Here is a 7,909-nt window from a genome sequence, read left to right as displayed (position 1 = left end):
ATTGTTTAACTAAAATAATTTTTTGTTGTTAAATCAAAGAGGAATATTCAGGAAAGGTCAGGTCTGGTGGCTCAAGCTCTTCCTCACATGATAGAAAACTGCTTTGAGGAGGCTGTGGGAATCACATGTCTGTTCCTAACTTGAGTTCAGTCTTCTCTGTACTTATGTATTCTCTTGACCTCAGGCTGTGCTGTCAATTTTTTCTCTTCTGAGGGTTTTTTGAAATGAATATAAAAGGAAATCCTTTAAGACTATTCAGATCCTTGCTATGCAAAAATTGCATTGTTGAAAGAGGTCTTAGACATGATCTAACGCAATTCCCAAACTTCATGTGGAATTCTGATTTCTGAGATGGCCAGGACAGTTTATTTTTATTTTTATTTTCAAGACAGGGTCTCGCTCTGTTGCCCAGGCTGGAATGTATGGAGTGATCACAGCTCACTGAAGCCTGGACCTCCCAGGCTCAAGCGCTCCTTCCACTTCAGCTTCCCGAGAAGCTGGGACAACAGGCATGTGCCAGCATGCCTGGCTAATTTTTTGTACAAATAGTGTTTTGTCATGTTGCCCAGTCTGGTCTCAAACTCCTGGGCACAAGCAATCTGCCTGCCTCAGCCTCCCAAAATTCTGGGATTGCAAGCATGAGCCATTGTGCCTGATCAACCAGGACAGCTTAACGGGAATTTCATATTCCTCATGCTTGAGTCATATCCCCTTACCCAGAAACTGGGAAAACATCTCCACTGAAAACCCAAATAGGTGGTACTACTTTCCCAGTTTTTACGTCAACAAAACAAGGTAATTTCATTCAAAGGAATTAGAGTTAATATTATGTATTTTTCAGCAAATTGATTCTGTGATGCCATTTGATGACCTACAAAAAAATGTGTCCCAGTGTTTCTTCAGTGTTCTATATTAGGGCCCTTTTCCACACAAACTCTGTGGTATTCCTTTCCACCAGCTCTGCCCAGCGCTAGCCTGGTTACTTCATTTCCATTTGTCAAATCACTATTCGGGGGTAGTTGGTCATGTCAGTGTGTTTAAGCCATGTCACGTTATTTTGTTAGTCAGGTCCTATGTGTCCCAAGAGTCCTTCAAGAAACTCACTGGTCTCTTTAGATCCTAGCAAGGAAAGACTAGAAATGCCTCCTTCTAATTTGGTGATTGTACTTCTTATAGAACAGACTGCTTTGGCAATAAGGTGCCAAATACTGCTACTCAGAGCTTATCTGATTTGCATACAGCTAAACTACCTCTGTGTACTCAGCTGCATGTCCCTATAGAAAAACCACCTTACTACCTTTAGAACTTCACTGTCCATTGTCCTATTCTGGAATAGACAGTAGCTCTGACTATAAGTTAAAATGGGCTACATTAAACACTGTCGGGCTCTTGCATTTCTCTCATTTGGTCCTTCACTGACAAATTCACATAGTGCAAAGGTCATGGGCAAGCTATAACTCTTCTCTGGAACTCCAAACTGGCTGCCCCTAGGGAACTTATCTTCCGCTCTCCTAACTGGTCTGATTAAAGTACAGACCACTTGAGAGACAAGGAGGTTGGAAGAGTATGGATGCTCAGGTCTCCAATCACCCACATATTTGTATGACAGCCTTGGACTCCTGGACCCAAAGCCACTGTAATTACTTTATAACTTACAAATCATGGTTCTCAGTTTTAAAAATTCACGTAGAAATGGAAGTCACTGTGCTGGAAACGCGTCTTTCCTTTCTAAGTTCTGTAATGTTATGTTATCTTCATATGTTTACAACAGAAGGAAATGGTCCTACTGGCTGCCAGTGAGTGAGGTAGCAGAGTAGAGCTGCTTTCTAAAATCAGAGCTAATATTCAGCACCAGCTTCTATGGTCTTGTGTTTTGATGTGCTGACTTTTGGGCCTACAGAAATACACCTTCTGTTTATGCTTCCAAGTGTTCCTTTTATCTCTAGATAAAAGTGTACAGGGGAAGTTGCCAAAATTAGTCCACCTTTTGGGCCCAGGCCATAGTTAAACTTAGATCAGTTTACAGATCAAAGAGTTCCATTCTGATCCAAATAGCTACAGGCCAGCAGCATGGCTGGTGGCAGTATGAAGTGGCTGAACACCTTCTGATTTGGAATATCTGAGCAATACTTTCTGGGCTGCAAGGCACAAAAAGAGGCAGGATGCATGTCTGCTTTTGAAATGACTGTGTACCTTCCAGGATTTGACAGAGGAGCACTTATTTAGACTTTGGTGTATAATCCAGTGGGAAACTCCCAGATAGTCCTAAAGGCTGCCACAGGGGGTCTCTATGAAGGCGGGTACTCTCCTCTCCTCAATACACACAGAGTTAATTTTGTTCACAGTCCTTCCATGCTTCCTTTAGGTAAAGCCAGACTGTCGAGGTTTCTTCTTTGCCAGGTGGTAACAACTCCCCACCCAACTCTCTTTTTCATTTTGCATTTTGGTTCTGATTTTTAGAGTCTTAGACTGCTGTCCCTGGGGAGAGTAGGAGCAGACAGAAGATTTTTGGGCTCTGTGAATCAATAGGGTCACCAAATTATTTACTGTCCAAACCAGCACACTTTTGTCAGTGAAAGAGGCACTGTTGGTAATTAAATCTGGACTAGAATCAACTGAGACTCTCCTGGCAAACTGCGATGTATGGCCATCCTCTGCATAGAGAATTGGGTGACTTCTGGCTCTAGAGATGCAAATCGAATGCTTCTTTTCCTGTGCATGATTGGGCACTTTTAGTCACTCCTCTAAATTATTATAGACTATCATTTTCTGCTCTTGATAGCAAATATAACAATAAGAAAAAAATTGGATAATAAATTTTCTTATGACTCAAAACACAGCCCCCTTGTTAAATAATATTGCTTCAGAATAGATTTTCTTGCAAAGAAAATGTTCTGTACAAATTCTTTAAAGAAGCCTTTCAAGTGGATTTTTAAAAAATGATGCCACCACCCACTACTTACAAAGAAAGTCTTGAAAGGGAGCGGCAACTCCTCAGGCCATTTCTAGCAAAGAAATGTACAATCAGTACCAGCAACACAAAAATGCTCCCTGTAACTGCACCCAAACTATTTTTTGTGCCTAACAAATTTTTGTCTTCAAGCTGCAGTTGTGTGGCTGTGTTTCCTTTCTGTTTGTTTTACCACTTCCTTTCGAAATATTTTGCATCATCCTGGAGATTTTCCCAAGTTGTGGTCTGCTCGCTGGGGGGCCGAGCTCCTCTGATTTGCTTCATGAGGTTGTGTTGCCATGGCAGGGGTTGTTTACCATAGATGAACACTTGACAGGGTGGGCATCTCCCACAGCTATTCCAACCTCCTTTCCTCCTCTTCTCCACTCGCTTAGATATTCTGAGACAGCAGCCCAGATATGGCTTTCTCTAATCGTAAACTACATTCCCGGAGCGTGAACTTGACTTTGCTATGCTTTCGAGATAGGGAAATGTTTGGCTGTGTTTATTCCTCTTAAACTGGGCAGTGTCCTCTTGACTGTTACGACTAATCCACTTGTCATGGCTGGAATCTCCTAACAATTCTTTCCCTCAGGTAAATCACATCACTCAGACTTGTGAAGCAAAAATGCCACTGAGGCCAAAGGGTGACCTTGTGGTGGTCGCAGCCCATTCATCTGACAGGTCTCTGTTGCCCAGGAGGATTTTTTTTTCCAATAAAAGGAAAGCTTAGTCAGAACCTGACAAGTCTTGCTCCCTCACATTCCTGCAGAGGAACCAGCCTGGGGAGAGATAAGAGCCGTGGGGTTGACACCCTGATTATGCTTACCTTTTTATTTGTTAAATGTGGAAATTGACTTCATCCAATTAATAAGAACAGGAAACAGTTTTTGTTTTGTCTTTGTAGGAAAACATGAAGTAACGGTTTTATCTCAATTTGTCAGGCATTGCCCAAGAGACTACAGTCATGTGGGCCGGTGGCCAAAAAATTGCTTTAAGACCCAAGTATTAACACCCAGATATAAAAAGAATGCTAATTGGTTTTCCAGCTGAAAAATAATAAGGGCTTCGCTGCCAAAAATGCTGTATGGCCTGGAAACCCCAAGTTTATACAATAGGGCCTGATTGCAATCTGGGGGCTCCATTTGTGCTCCTATGAAGAGCTAAACAAAGGGAGGTGTTTCGCTCCTCTGCCTTTGTAGAAAGCTCCGCTCCAGATCTCAGCCTGGTGGAACACCAGGCTTCCCACAGTCTTCCTGCCAAATCCCCAAGTTTTTTCCTGGCTGCCATTCAGGAAAGTACAGCTTCGTCTGTAGGATGGAAAGTTAAAAAGGCCTTGCTTGGATACGCTGAAATATATACAAACACTGCCTGACGTATGGAGTAGGCTGCTGCCGCTGGCATCCTAGCAGAAAGAATGTGAAACTTTTAAAAGTCATTTTGGGTAAGTGATTGAGATGTTAGCTGGAAGAAGAGACTTTTTTTGTTGTTGTTTATTTTTTTGAAAAAAAGAAAATTCAGCATTCCCCTTGATCTTAACAGTTATCTACCTTAGTTTTCTCATTGGTAAAATGTCAACTAACCTCCAAGATCCCGTTCAGTTCAGGGGCTTGTCTCTAACTTGAGGACCGGGTGTAGCATATGTAGAAAATACTGGCCGTCTACTGAATATCTTTGAAAAGGTCCCTGGAAGCAAGTTGGGATGAAAGTCAGAGTCTGGAGCACTGGCATGGTAAATCCCAGGCTGGTACTCTGATGCATATTGGCTGGGTGCCATCCTGTCTGTGACTTCACCCTACAACTCCAGGTCTATATCACTTATGGGAATGTGCCTGAATTAAAATGATTGCATAATACTTACAACTCTGTTCTCTTTATTTCCAGTTGATGGTAAATATCATGGCAAAATTCATAGCATTTAATTAATCTTACCCATAATGTTTTTAAGTTGTAGTTAATACTAAAATACACTATCTTTTCACCAATCATGGTCATAGACTATTATCCTAGTCATGTATGTAATGATGCAACTAAGTTAAAGAGTTTTTTTTTTTAAAAGAATTACTTTGAAAAATGAAGTAAGACGTATTCTCAACAACCAACTTCTGCCAAAATATGCAAAGAATAAAACAGGCCATAAGAATCCATTGATGTGTACAAAATTATTTTTTGACAGAAACAGGCAAGTAACTATGTTGCTATCAGTGCTTTTCTCTTGTTTATTACTTTCTGTAATTATTAATGTGTTTGCCCTTAAAGTAGTGACACAACATGGAATGTACGTAAGAGTTTAGGGGTGGGGAGCAGTGGCTCACACCTGTAATTCTAGCACTTTGGGAGGCCAAGGTGGGCAGATCACCTGAGGTCAGGAGTTTGAGACCAGCGGGGAAAACATGGTGAAACACTGTTTCTACTGAAAATACAAAAATTAGCTGGGCATGGTGTTGGGTGCCTGTAATCCCAGCTACTCAGGAGGCAGAATCGCTTGAACCCGGGAGGCAGAGGCTGCAGTGGGCTGAGATCGCGCCATTGCCCTCCAATCTGGGCGACAAGAGCACACCTCTGTCTCAAAATAAAAATAAAAAATATAAAAGAGTTTAGGAAGCATTTCTTAAAACCTGCTGGGCCTCAGGACTTTTTACCTTTAGGAGACACTAAGAAGTAGAAGGAGCATGGAGCTAGTGTTGCTGACCTTTCATTAGGTTCACTTCACCAGGTAAAAATTAATTTTCTGGCATCCCACATCCTTCCATGTAGACTTCAGTCTCCTTGGGCACACTCCCGTCTCTGTGGTTTTCTACTTACTCTTTCCTTCACCTGGAGTGAGGGAGCTCTCTTCTCTCCATCTCTCCATCTTTTGGGTTTCGGTTCAATCCCCACATGATTTGTGAAGCCTCCTCAGACCACTCCAGTGCCCTTTGGTTTCCCACTTCTCTGAACTCTCATTGCTCTTATCATTTTCAGAAACAAGGTAAACACATGGAAGATTCAAGTGAGAACTGAACTGGAACCCAGAAGGTAAAGATGATACCCTTTTTTATTGCAAAGGGCAGAGACCCACTCAATTGTCTCAAACTAAGGAGAAGTTATTGTAAACCTACAAAGTCCAAGAAACGGGCCTTTCATAATGTAAACTGGAAACCTCTTGGAAGCCTAGGCAGCTCTCTCTGACTCTCAGGATCACACAGTACCCCTCTGACTCTTTCTTAGGCATGTCAACTTTCATTTTCTTCCCTTTTCTGTCTTCCAAATTTTTAATTTCTTCGTCATTTCTGGTTTTATGCTTCAGCTCAACTTCCCCCAAATATCTGAATTAGACTTAGGATCTTTGTTCCAAATTTAAAGGGATTGGATCATCTTGTCTTGTGCTGCGTATCCAGCCTTCTGTTCAATCAGTGTTGTTGGCAGGGCAGGGCAGTGTGGTACAAACAGCTGCCTAAACCACTCCTACTGCAGCCTGTAGATGGAGGAGTAGACAGCTACTCCAGAAGATATCCACAGCCTACAGAGTTGTATTATTCACTTTAGGCAAATTTTTTAAGGGCAAGGAATAGATTTCTGTTTGCTAACTCATATCACTGTGTTTGGCACAGGCCTCTTCAACTGTCCCAGTGATTCTCAACTGTGATTGCACATTAGAATCAGTTTTAGGTGCATTTCGGTGTCTACTCCTCTCCTTATCACCACCACAAGGAGTGCTGATTTCATTGTTTTGGGGGTCTGGCACAGACATCAAACATCAAGAGCTGGACTTTCAGATAGCAGCCTTGTTCCTACTGAGGACAGGGCTACAGAAAGCGTTACTGCTGTGAGTGGAGAAGTGACTACCTTTGTAGCAGGAAACATGGTAGAAATTGAAGAGTTGTTAAAGAGGTTAAAATTCTTGCTTGGCCTTTGTAGTAGGGTAACTATATATTGCATTCATGCTGGTTTAGATAAATTGGATACCAGTAATATTGGTAACTTTAGAAAGAGATATTAAAATTTTTAACTTTTGCATTTTTTGCTTTTCTCCATACCCATAACTGGTTCAAATGTGATAGTCAATGAATATTTCCCAAAGGCTTTTCCTTTATCACATAATCAATGAATACATCTTCAAAATGAAGAATGTTCCTATATTCTTTGAAAATATTGTTTCATAGGACTAGGAACATTTAAGACTTAACAATAAAGATGACAACACAGAGTGCTAATTGGATGATAATTGTTTTAGTTTTTCCAGTGGTAACTCTAAAATCAGCATTTGATAAATTTGAACTGTGTCTTTTGCCTCCAGAATTGCAAGGAGTCGATTTACTGCAGGTACTACATAGAAACACTCCTTCAACGTATCCTTCACAATGTCCTGGTGGTTGCCAAGGTTTGCTTTAGGTGTTAAAACCAACAGATGTGATTCACTGGTTGGAGAATTTCTTAGAGTGATTTCTGGAGTTTTTGAATATGGTCAGTGAAACCAAGGAGTTTCTATTGAGTTGGCTCAATTTTTGATTCTACCTTTTCTGACGAGTGCTTCTGCAGCCACCTTGGGACATTTGTTAACAACCTCTGCAAGTCAGTCCATCCCTTATGATCACTTTGGTCGTGATTTTGGTACAGAATGTGAATCATGGACTTTTACATTCCCTACCCGAGTTTCTCTCTCTGAGGAGGACCTAGTTTGCCAGATTACCTGCAATTACTCCTATGGAAGGCCTGGTAGCAGTAACTTCTTTGACAAAGGGCCTTGAGAGAGAATACCATGGAAGATATAGTCATAGATTTTCGATACAGCATCCCAGACTCAGTTTCCTTCTGGTGTTACAGCACAGACCAGTTGCAATACTATCAGGACAAGATGCTCCAGGACAAGATGCATCCAGGACAAGATGCTCGTTATCACAGAGCATCTTGTCCTGGACTGTTTGACTATGAGGATCTCTTAAATTTACCACCATGTGTCCAACCAACACTGAATGG

The sequence above is a fragment of the Colobus angolensis genome, unplaced genomic scaffold (assembly GCF_000951035.1).
Source record: "Colobus angolensis palliatus isolate OR3802 unplaced genomic scaffold, Cang.pa_1.0 Scaffold163, whole genome shotgun sequence".
Taxonomy (NCBI): Eukaryota; Metazoa; Chordata; class Mammalia; order Primates; family Cercopithecidae; genus Colobus; species Colobus angolensis.
The sequence above is the reverse complement of the archived record's forward strand: the minus strand, read 5'-3'. Positions refer to the sequence as shown.